General features: G+C 40.6%; 1 protein-coding gene across 1 annotated transcript in view; it reads left to right on the top strand.

Moving 5' to 3' along the window:
• NECAB2 (N-terminal EF-hand calcium binding protein 2) overlaps positions 1-12,913 on the top strand; it is a 144,986-nt gene that overhangs the window by 83,613 nt on the left and 48,460 nt on the right. The window lies entirely within an intron of this gene.

The following is a 12,913-nucleotide window of genomic DNA, read 5'->3' as shown; positions in this document are numbered from 1 at the left end:
CTTTGCCCTGTGCTGATTGGGGCTGATGAGAGTTGCAGTCCAAAATATCTGGAGTTGGGATGTAGGCTCCCTTGGACTAGGGGCATGGACTCACCTGCTCTGCATGCTGAGACCAATGGGGGAAGGGCTGCTCCAGAGGCAGTGCCAGTTCCAGGATGTGGTGGTCCCTTAGACAACAACAGTTCATTGGGCCAAGGCTCTCCTGTGTCGTGCTTCATTTGTCTTTTGATTTAAGGCCAGGACAGCTGAAGAGCTCAGAAGGGCAGCTGGGAACTAGCTCCAGCATGAACTGAGCACAAGCTTTGATAAGCCTTTCCAAACCTTACATTCTCCAGGCGTTGTTCCCTACAGCTCCCATTAGCCCAGCTAACATGGCCAATGGTAAGAGATGTTAGGAGTTGTAGTCCCATGGAGAAAGTGGATAAAGAACAGCCTCTCTCACAACACTAGAACTACTCAGGCAGGTTGGGAAAGGCAGGCTTTCTTACATTTAGGAGTCAGCCCTGACCTGGTTTTAGAGGCTATTTGGGCTGTATTTCTCTTTCTTCAAGGGGAGCATAACCCGCCCCACTTCTAAAACAGGCCACCTATCCGATTTCTAGAAACGATATTTTTTTCTCTTTTAAATACCCTTTTGCCCATTTTTCATCTTTTTAAACCCATTTCCATACTACTCCTATTTTTAAAAAAACCCTCAAAATATATATCTCAACACTTATTTTAATTAGAAATGTTTAAGGAATTTGATTTCTGTGAATTCTGATGTGAACTCACTTTTTCACATCTCCTGAGCTAATGAGCTGATCAGAGAATAATTACCCTTCAGATTTCACACGTCTCTGAATTCTGCTATACAGTTCTTGGCTCACAAAATGTACGAACATTCATATTTTCAATAAAATATATTTAGAAAGACATGCATTAAGATAAAATACATATTTAAAGACATTATTAAATATGTATTGAAACCATTTTTATTGATATAACTAAATACTTAAAATGGATTTTTGTACAGTTTAGTTTGTTTTCAAATCACAGATTAATGCAGTAGAAGGAACTTATGAATACCTGAGAAAGTGACATGACTGGAACCAGAATGATCCATCCTGCCTTCATTTGAATACATACAAACACATTTTTCTCAAAGTATGCATTTTAATGTGTTTGTTCTCTTGGAAACGTGTACTTCAATGCATATTTAGACATGTTTAAACTGCTGAGAAGTGGGTTGCAAAATTTGAATGGCAAAATCCAGTGGGTTCCTGATTTCTGATCTGATGCAAGAGGTGTGGATCAAGTCATTTTGTTTAGGAATTTGCAAAGATCAAATTTAAGTGCCTGAACAAGGAACCTTTCTCCTTCCACTTTTAAAAATCTCCACATTTCTTATCAAGACAGTGCGTGAATTATAGAAGGGGCCTGTCTCTCTATTACCTTTTGTGATTGTGCCCTTTGCTATTTTTTTAAGACTCCAGGGGGTGTGATTTGGCTAAAATTGGGGCAAGTCAGTGGGTGTAGGTTCTTGTTGAGTTCATTAAGAATCCCCCCTTACAATGCAAGGAATGAATGAAGATTGTCTGAGCTAGAATGCACAAGTACTTAGTATTTTCTATTAAACTTGATACCAATACTACGCTGCTTTTAGGGGTGGAGAGCCATTTTCTAGATTTAGTCTGGTCAAGTTTAGCCATCCATCTTCATTTTCAAAACAAAAAGGAAAGAAAAACATGGTTTTTAAACCTCTTCAGTCCTGGGTATGCCTGGAGATCTTTCACAAACAGCATGTGACACTCAGGAACGAGTAATTCTTTTTTTAATTGTGAACTTTCTCTTCCGTTTAAAAATAATCTTTGAAAGAATGAAACCTGTCACACACACAAAATAATCAGCATCCCAGACTGCTCTAAAGAAAGATTTCTGGCACACACAAAAAGGGCTTCTTTATCGGATAAATGTATGTAGCAGTTGCTTTTCTTTAGATCCAGGTGTCTTACATTTTCTTTTGTGTAAACCTTTTTGCACAAAGACAAAGCCTCTTTCATATGTTAATACGTCTCCTTTATCAAGTATTTGATTGTTTACTCATCAGCTTGAAGCTGATTACCTACTATGCAAATTCTGTTTCCCTGATGTCCACTTGTTAGAATAGCTTTAGGGACTCTTGCACCTCCAGATGTATCTTGGGCCAAGCTGAAATGCTACAATGTTCTACTTTTTGACACACACAAAAATTAAGACCCTAACTTTACTATAGTGAAGACAGGAATCCCCTTTTTGCAACTGGTTTTTTTTTTATGGGTGCTGCATAGGTATCTGACAGATAAAAATAAGAGCAAGGTGGCAGCTGCCTCAGGTAGCAGAATTGGTGGGGAAGACAAGGGGGAGTTTTCATGGAATCTTCCCCTTCCCAATTCAATTTTTTTAAAAAGTTCTCCAGAATACTTTGGGCTCAACCATACTTATTGAAAAGGTCAGTAAGGGATTGGGAATTTAATTCATCTGCACTCGCCTTGTTTTTGATACGACAGAAGTTGATTTTGTAGGCAATCTTGATAACTAGATTGTGAGCAAGCCAAAGTGGCCCGTGGGCATTTTAGAATTCAATTCCTCTAATCTTCTCCAACTGCAGGGTTTCTTAATAACGGAAGCAAGAGGAGGTCTTGAAATTTCCCATTTAATGAGAAATGGATTCTCTTCCACACGGCAGTTGGGCAGGGGAGATGTTAAGTATTTGTTGAGCTCATTTGTGTCTGACTTTACAGAGAAGGGGTTCCAATCTAAGTCCAGGGAGCTGCAAGAGTTTCGAAATTAACCAACTAGTTGTGTACTGAACACAGATAGGACACCTAGTCACAGCCTCCCCAAATATGTGAGGTGCATTATAACCTATTTAAATTATAATCATAATTTCTAAATTTGCATGCACACATATAAATGTAAATGTGTGCAGATGTAAATGTTATGCTGATCTGTGTCCCTTTTTGCATGTTAAATTTTTATTGATATTATACATATATACATATAGACGTATACAAAATCCAATATATAGATTACACATAATATATCCACTCCATAAATCATAAGTACAGTTTTAGGCTCTGCCAAGCCTTGGACTTCCCTCCACTCCTTTGGTAAGTATCAAATAAACTCTGTAGGCACGTATTTTATCTCTTCTAAATAATAACCCGTTACTGTTAGAGTTATTCCAGTCCTGCCAGTGTCTTTTATAATTTGGTTCCAATATACATCCAATATTTAACCCAATTGTCATGAAATTTCTGTTCATCTTGATCTCTTATTCTTCCCGTTATTCTAGCGAGCTCGGCATAATTTGTCAGTTTAACCTGCCAGTCACTTATATTAGGTATAGCCTCCGTTTTCCAATTTTGTGCTAACATGATTCTTGCGGCTGTTGTGGCATATAGGAATAGTACCTTATCTTCTTTTTTAATTTCTTTACCCATCATTCCTAGCAGAAAAGCTTCAGGTTTTTTGGGAAACGTGTATTTAAATTTTTTTTTAAGTTCGTTGTAAATCGATTCCCAGAATCCTTTCACTTTGCTGCATAACCACCACATATGGTAGAAATCACCATCTACCTCTCCACATTTCCAACATCTTTTATTCTTTAACCTGTAGATCTTAGCCAGTTTCACTGGCATGTGGTACCACCTATATATCATTTTCCAGATGTTTTCCCTTAATGCCGTACACGCTGTGAACTTCATATTAATATTCCATAATTCCTGCCACCTCTCAAATTCGATGTTATAACCAATATCTATTGCCCATTTAGTCATGACCTCCTTCACCTCCTCATCTTTTGTGTACCACTCCAATAAAATATCATAGATTCTAGACAGTGTTTTGTTCTTACCTTCCACAACTTCCACATTAAATTTAGATTTTTTATCTTCAAATCCTGATTTCTTTTTATCTTCTTTCAACAGATCATTTACCTGGTGGTATTGCAACCACCCGGTAAGTAAGCTTTTAATCTCTTCATATGGTCTAAGTTTTATACCTTGGTCCGTTTTTCTTGTAAGTTCGTCATAAGTGGCATTCTTCCCTTCCATATTAATTTTTTTAACCGTTAACACCTCTATTGGTGAAATCCACCAGGGTGTCTTTCTTTCCAGTAAATTTTTATTTCTTTCCCATACTTGGAATAATGGTCCTCTAAAAATATGATTTAGAAAGCCTCTATGCACTTTCACCTTTTCATACCACAGGTACGAGTGCCACCCGTACCTGTTGTCGAAGCCTTCCAAATCCAAGATGTCTCTATTTTCTAGCCTTATCCAATCTTTCAACCACAATAGACACACCGCCTCATAATATAGACTTAAGTCCGGTAGGGAGAAGCCCCCTCTTTCTTTTCTATCTACCAATATTTTCATTTTTATTCGTGGTCTTTTTCCCTGCCAGATGTATCTTGCCAAGGCTCTTTGCCATTCTTTACACTGCTTTAGACCTTTAAGGACCGGGATGGTTTGAAATAAAAATAGCATCCTAGGCAGAACATTCAATTTGATAACCGCAATCCTCCCCAAAAAAGATAATCTCATTCTCTCCCAAATTTCTAGATCTTTCTTGATGTTCTTCCAGGTGACCTCATAGTTATCCTTATATAAGTTAATATTTTTAGCCGTAATCCACACTCCGAGGTACTTCACCTTCTTTGCTGTCATAATTCCTGTCTTTTGTTCTAGATCTGCGATATCTTCTTTAGTTAAGTTTTTAGTCAGCATTTTAGTCTTATTCTTATTAACCTTAAGGCCTGACACAGCACCAAACTCTTCAAATTTTTGTAGGGCTTCTTTTACACTATGCTTTGGATTTTCTAATGTTAATACAATGTCATCTGCAAAAGCTTTAATTTTGTGTTCCTTAGTTCCAACCTTAACTCCATTAACCTCTGCTGTTTCCCTCAGCCTCTTAGTGAGTACTTCCAATACTGGGACCGTAATAAACTTCATTTCATTTCAATCTGTACTAATGTGCCAGTTCTGCCTGGCTTTCTCCCTGTGTTGCTTTTAATTCTGCATGTAGAGAGCTTTTTTCCCTTCCAGCATGCAAACTCCCACCTGTGCTCTGCCTGAAATAATAGACTCTAAGGAAAGCCTGATTCTTCTGCATGTAGTAACTGTGCCCCATTCTCAGCTTGTGCTTCCCGGGAGGGTGAGGGAGAACCTGTTACTGGACTGTACCACTTTAGACTGTGGATGAGGAGAAGATTAAATGTAAAAAAGCAACTGCCAATAAGTCAGGGGGAGAGCTAGGCTAAGGCCGAATCCTATTCACATGGAATCAAATTTATCCCCCAACCACGCCCCTCACTTTGAATTCCCAATGGTCATCCCAGGAGGAAAGCAAAGAAACCCAAAAGCTTGAAAAACAACAACCCCAAAACCCTTCAGCCCAAATCCTGAGACACAGGAACCCAAGCAGATCCTCAACTGGCACTTTATAGTTTGCCTCTGAATGTGCCTCAGCAGAATGCAACCTAAAATGATGCTGAGCTTAACAATTTAGAGGGACAAAAAGAAGAGAAATAAATGTCTCATTGACTTCAGGTCCGGGCTGCCTTTTGAATCCAATGCTCATTAAAAGTCTCCAGGGTATTTTTCCTCCCCTGTGCTGGAGCTTTAAACTCTTGGCAGAAAACACTTTTAATTGCCCAGCATGTGGACTTCTAGAGGACTTAGCAAACACAAGCTAAAGCCTTTAAGAGCTGCATCCTGAGGTCACATTAGCACCTCCAGACCCCTAGGTTTTGATGGAGGGCTGTTAAGTCTCTTCCATTTCCTCATGCAAAGGCGGGGGGGGGGGGGTTGAAAAGTCCAAAGAGAGAACCAAGTGTGGTGGATTCTTTATTACTTTAGCAATATGGAAAGACCCTGGGTGTTTTTACATGGTTTTTGGAAAGGCTGCAAAGTGCATCTGTTCAAACACTGAGTGCTGGAGCAAACATCCCCAATCTGGTGCGCTTATACTAACATAAACAGTGCTTTTTTCTATTAAAAAAGTGTTAGGGGTGTTATGAGAAAAAACTGTACTTTTTCCCTTATGGGGTACCGAAGAGCCCATATAAAGTCCTTCTGTAGGTTTTCTATCGGTAGGAGAAAATAACAGAGGCCAACCAGAGAATATTGAGAAGCAAAGCAGCTAGTAAGCCTGATCTTTATTAAAGCTGTTGCAACAGGGTGCTTCCCCCACCCCCCACAGGAGGCAAGGGAGGGACCCCAAGCCATGCACGCAAGCCCTTATATAGACATTTTAAATTGCCCACCCTGTAGTCCAAGACCACCCCCAGAAACATCATACATACATCACAGAAGGGGTGTGGCCCAAGACCACCCCCTTAAGGGGTAGAAATCTGGGTGTGTTGTTTCTTCCTGTCTGCCAGGTTACCTGATTGGATTACCTGGGCATCCTGACCACTCTTTTGTTATGATAACTACTCAGTTCCTGAATCCAGAACACAGGTCACAGGCTCACACCCTATTCATATCTTAAATGTGCCCTTAAGACAGGATTCGTGAAAGAGACAATGGGAAGATTTCCCATTTCCTTTGACCTTGCAGAGAAATATTTAAGGTCATTTTGGGAGAGAGAAAATGCTTTCAGGACTTTTCTGTGGGTTTCAGACATGTGGTTTACATATTTGTATGTGTTTGCTTGCTACATTTATGAACATCTATTTTTTATATATGAGACCTTAAAATTCTTAGAACAGGGGTACTCTCATTTTGACTCAAGAAAATCACCATTTTATAGTTCAAATCGGGAAAAATAAATACAGTAAATGAACAAAAGTACAAAGATTCACAAAATGTTTAGGGGTATGCATACCCCTGTGTTTTCCCCAGAAAAAAAAACACTGAACCTAAAAAAAGCTTTGCTGTCTCAGGCCAATGGCCCATTTAGTCCAGCATCCTGTTCTTCAGGTGGCCAACCACATGCCTATGGGAAGCCCACAATAAGGACCCGAGGGCAACAGCCCTTCCCCTCCCTAGGATTCCCAGCAGCTGGCATTCAGCAGTAGTCTGCCTCCACCTGTGAAGTAGAACAAAGTCATTGTGGCTAGCAGCTTTTGATAGCTTTATCCTCCCTGAAATTGTCTGTTGTTGTTGTTGTTTAGTCGTTTAGTTGTGTCTGACTCTTCGTGACCCCATGGACCAGAGCACGCCAGGCACTCCTGTCTTCCACTGCCTCCTGCAGTTTGGTCAGACTCATGCTGGTAGCTTTGAGAACACCGTCCAACCATCTTGTCCTCTGTCCCCTTCTCCTTGTGCCCTCCATCTTTCCCAACATCAGGGTCTTTTCCAGGGAGTCTTCTTCTCTTCTCATGAGGTGGCCAAAGTATTGGAGCCTCAGCTTCACAATCTGTCCTTCCAGTGAGCACTCAGGGCTGATTTCCTTAAGAATGAATAGGTTTAATCTTCTTGCAGTTCATGGGACTCTCAAGAGTCTCCTCCAGCACCATAATTCAAAAGCATCAATTCTTCGGTGATCAGCCTTCTTTATGGTCCAGCTCTCACTTCCATACATCACTACTGGGAAAACCATAGCTTTTGTCTAATCCTCTTTTAAAGTTGGTGGCCATCCCTGCCTCCAGTAGGAGTGAGTTCCATAGCTGAACTATGTGCTGTGTGAATAGCTTTCTTTTATCTGTCTTGAATGTTGCAACATTCAGCTTCACTGGATGTCCATAAGTTCTAATGTTTAAGAGGGGGGTAGAAATTGCTTCTCTACCCACTTTCGGCTTGCCAGGCATAATTTTATAAACTTCTATCATGTCACTTCTTGCACACTTTTTCTCTAAACTAAACAGTCTCAAATGATAATATTATAAATGGTGAATTGTGGCAGCTACATGTTTTTTTATCACGCTAAAGGTAAGTGAGGGAAATTTTAAGATGAAGATCACGTAAAGATCTTCACATGGAAAGTTGAAGAATCACCAGGAAGGAGATAAGAGTTTTGGTGTGTATAAAAGTGTAGGAAGGAAGGAAGAACTTGGTCAGCTTTATTCTTGCAAATTTTGTTTTCTGAGGCAAATAACCTGAACAGGATCACTAACAAGATATGGCAATGCTTTCTTTAGCTTTTCTCCAATCTTAAGACTGGCATCAGTTATAAAGATGATGTAAATATATTCCTCCTCGATTTCCTATTTAAAAATGGCTTAATTGACCAACAGTTATTATACACTGCCTCTGGCATAAATATTTTAACTTGTTTTTAAGAAACTGAACAGGAAAAAAACTATTCAGGGCAGAATTAATCAGAGCAAACCTCATTAAATCTCCCTAGGACAGGCTGACAAATCTGTTAATAAGGCTAAGGGCTGAAACACTTTTTGATCATTGTCATCTTAATGGCCTGCTCTTTGCAAAACAAGTTAACGATATAAGGCAACAGAAATTCAGACGGATTATTATAAAAACACACATATCTGCATATGATTCACCATGTATATTAGTATATAAATCATTGGGGCTGATTCATATAATACAGGCAATTGCTCAAAAATTGGAGTGACATTTTTGAAATGAGAAAGCAGACAGGGAAACATGTAGTTGCCATTTCCAATAACATGGTTGGTTTTGTCTTTCAGATAAAAATCAAAACTTCCTTCCTTTTTTTCTAATTTAAGAAGGAGATTATCTAAAATTCTGGGAATGGTACCTCCACAGTTTGCCACTGGGTGTTGCCTTTTGATTGTTCTCAACTTCCAATCCTCATCCCACCTCTTCCTTGCAAATGAATGGAACTTAGTAAGGCAGAAGAGGGGAAAGGATTAAAATGCAGAATGGAAATTAAAGCTATAGGACAGGGAATGGTGCCCCTGTGACCCCCCTCCCCCCGAAGCTGTTGTTGGACTCCAGTCCCCATCACTCTTGCTCTGTCATCAAACTCCTTGCCTGTGCTCCCCACCCTTCAGCACCTGCTGCCTGAGGTAGCTGCTTCACTGTCTAATGGTAGGGGGCAGCCCTGCTGGCAACTGTCTAATAGCAGCAGTGGCTATGTCAACAACTTTGCTTTCCCATTGTGGTTGCCATTGGCCATGCTGACTGGGGCTGATGGTCACCAGAGTCCAACATCACCTTATGGTGGGACCCAGGTTCCCTTCGCCAGCTATAGAAAATTGTGGAGGTGTGTTTTATTTATGTAGTTAAGAAATCAGAATGGAAGAAGGGCAGATTTTGAAGTCATTCTAGAAAACAAGAACAGCAGGTAATTCAAAACCAAAGTGCATCTCTGCTTAGAACAAAATATATGCTTGATAATTCTCTTGAAAGATGCCAGAAAACACTTTCTTTGCCACCCTTCATGGGAGGAGACTTGCTTTTCTGTTTCATTCCCTCCTGTGCCTCCATCAATAGTGGCTTTCAAAAGCCGAGTCTGCCAAAGAATTTCAATTTCATATTACCCATCTTAATTGCAGTTTTAAGAACTGTTTCTCCGTGCATACAAAGAGGCACACAAAGTCTGAGTTTGTATGCAAGATCTGATTTAAATTCACTTCCTTATTAGGGCATTTTGTTTTATTTTGGTGGACTTTCTAAAATGCAGATAAGAAAGGAAATCAATAGAATAATTATTTGTAAAATGGAGGATTTCTTAACATAATAGATTTCCTTTATGATCAACACTTTTACCACCCTCCCCATTAATGGGTTGTTAATCTGCACAATTAGGCATGGAAATTATAGTCAAACCCAGCCGAAATGTAAGTGTATGATCCAAATCCAACTGAGGAGGAAAACACATTTTGTAACTCTAGGCTATGTCTCTTGGAAGCAGTTATACATAATGAGTTCTTTGGGGGACAGCTGCATGTTTATTCCCAGCATATATGCACACACACATATTTTAAAATTAAATTTTGTTTTCTTTTTCTAAGGCAGTATTTCTTTAGAGGGCACCTTTTAAGGTTCATCCATGTGAGAAGTGAAGTCACTGTGTGAGCCAGGAAATTATTGGTCCTCCATACTTAAGCTATGAGTTTGCAAGGTGCCTTCTGGCATATGCTTGTATTTCAACCTCCATACACACCGTCCAAGCTTGCACCCTGGGGAGGTTATTTTGGTGCTGCTAACACAGAAGTTTGACTTCACCCCCAGAGGTGCACTCCATTGTTTCTTGAGACAGATAAATGCCAACAACTGATTCAGTCAAGCAAATTTACATGTGTGTTTGTGATGTGAAGCACATTGACCCTTCCAAAGCATGGATGGAGAACTCACAGCTCCCAGATTTTGCTGGACTACAACTTCCAAAATCCACGCAGCAGGGTTAATGGGAATTAGGGTCCAAGAGAAAGTAGATTAGATAAATCCACAGAAAACAGCTCTGTCAATGGCAGTATGCCTCTGAAAGTCAGAACAGCAAGTGATGACTGTAATCTCTGTGCCTTTCTCTTGTGCTTGCCAGAAACATCTGAATTTATTTTATTTATTGCATTCCAGTTATATCCCCTGCCATCTTCCACCATGGAATGTCAGGTGGTGTGCATGAGGTTCCTAGGTGGTCATTGTGGTGATCACACAGGGTCCCCGGACGTTTGACGGTCTATTGACCCTGTGCCACCACTATAATTGCTTTCTTCGCTGCCACCAACCCGTTTCTCACGGGTACACACGGAGTCCAGTCAGTTGTTAACATTAACAAATAATCAAGTTTATTTATAGGCATGAGCAAGCTTATGGTTTCAGTTAATTTTTCTTGTCAGTTTCTTATTCTTATTTCCTTAACTGCCCTATTCATTCCCAACAATTTCAAACTGATTATCGCAACTAACTATCTGACTCCACCTAACAATTCCTCTCACTCTCTCACAACACAACTCGACCAACCCACAGACTATTCCTCCCTCTTCCTTCTCCAACTCCCAACTCTCAACTGACTCTCACACAACTCCCCCTCTAACACTAATTCCTCCTATCAGTTTCCACTGGCCAATCACATCACACTCATTTTAACCCTTTCCTTATGACCCACCTAGGAGGCAAACGCCACAGTCATCCATCCAAGCACTGACCTGACCTAGACCTGCTTAGCTTGAGCAACGGATGTGACCTCATGGGCCTTAGGGACCACAATGGGAAAGGCAGTTGCTGACAGAACCAGTCCTGCTATTAGACAGTTGCCAACAGGGCTGCTCTACCATTAGACAGTGTGGCAGCTACCTTGGGCAGCAGATGCAGAAAGGTAAGGAGCACAAGCAAGGAGTTTGACTACAAAGCTGTGTGTGCCATATGGCTTGCTTTGCGTCCTCTAAACTAGCCCAGGCGAGTTGGATGCCAATAGCTGCCAACCTGGTTGGCTTCTGTACATGGAAGCGTAGGAAAACATCAGTGTCCTTTTCCTCAGGCACCAAAATATCTTGGGCCATCTTGATTAGAATGACCATTGGTCTGAACCAGCAGGGCTCTTCTTGTGTCCTAATATGCCCCCATCCCTTAATATGGTATATGATAGGCAGGCTTACAGAGCTCTTTCTTTTCTAAAAACCCCTCTGCAGTCTGCCCTGTCACTAGAATGTGTTATGCAAAGAGGGCAAATTTGTGTGACCTTAACATCTGAACACTTCATTTTGTTTGTTCTTCATACCCTGCAGAACGTGAGCTGAGTTTATTTCTCACTAATTAGGTTAAAGAGCCTCCCTGCTCCCTTCATCTTGAATAAATCAGCATTACGATCCCTGCACTCTTGTAAAAGGGATAAAATGTCTGGATGCAATGCAGCCACCTCTGTATTCAAATGCCTATGTGCCAGGGTCTCTCCAATCAGACTGTTGATTCCACCATATGCTAGAGAACATCATTATATGAGGAAAGTGGGTGAAGTGCATGAGTTGGGGTTCTTCTTGGAATCCTTTGAATGTTGGGGGCCTTGGGGGCACATTGAGCTCTGGACATAGCAGTTGCCTATCCCCATTCTGCTAATTTTATTGAACAAGTTGTTGTTGTTGTTTAGTCATTTAGTCGTGTCCGACTCTTCGTGACCCCATGGACCAGAGCACGCCAGGCACTTCTGTCTTCCACTACCTCCTGCAGTTTGGTCAAACTCATGCTGGTAGCTTCAAAAACACTATCCAACCATCTCGTCCTCTGTCGTCCCCTTCTCCTTGTGCCCTCCATCTTTCCCAACATCAGGGTCTTTTCCAGGGAGTCTTCTTCTCTTCTCATGAGGTGGCCAAAGTATTGGAGCCTCAGCTTCACGATCTGTCCTTCCAGATCTGAACAAGTTAGACATCCTGAATTCCAAGTCTCAATTTTGACTTGTTCACACGTTACACTGAACAAGCCTAAACAGATAGAAGCTTTTTCAACACATGCACAGGTGCAGATTTCTTGATTTGCACAGCTCAGCTACTATGCACAAAGCTGAACAGATTGTACAGCTGAACAGATGTAATTGAAAATTACATATGGATAGCTGTACAAGTGTACAGCTCAACTAGCCGAAAGTTCTACAGTAGTTGTATGCAATGTGTGAACACCCTTGTTAACTTCAAATTTATCCCTGCTTGCCTTTCCCTGCAAGCTGGCTTTTTGTTAGAAGTGAGCTCTTAATGAATCTTTCCTCCCCACACTCCCACCATATGTTCTGTTCATTTGCCCAATTCCTTTTGCCAAAGATTGATCTTGCTGCTGCTCTGCAAAGATGTATTTGCCTTCTCATTATTATTATTTTTAAAAAAGGATGGGTTGGGTGCAATCATGCAGACTAAAGAGCATTGCAAAGCAAAGTACAACAGCATTCAATGCTTGAACATTTATTTATTTATTTATTAGCATTGTTAAAAGGGTAGATTTAATATCACTGCTGACTGTATATAAATAGCAGACCAGGAAACGGAGAGATGGTATTTAACACCTCAAAGATTGAGAAAGTCTGG

Source organism: Podarcis raffonei, chromosome 8 (assembly GCF_027172205.1).
Source record: "Podarcis raffonei isolate rPodRaf1 chromosome 8, rPodRaf1.pri, whole genome shotgun sequence".
NCBI lineage: Eukaryota > Metazoa > Chordata > Lepidosauria > Squamata > Lacertidae > Podarcis > Podarcis raffonei.
Note: the sequence above shows the minus strand (reverse complement) of the source record. Positions and strands in the feature narration are given on the sequence as shown.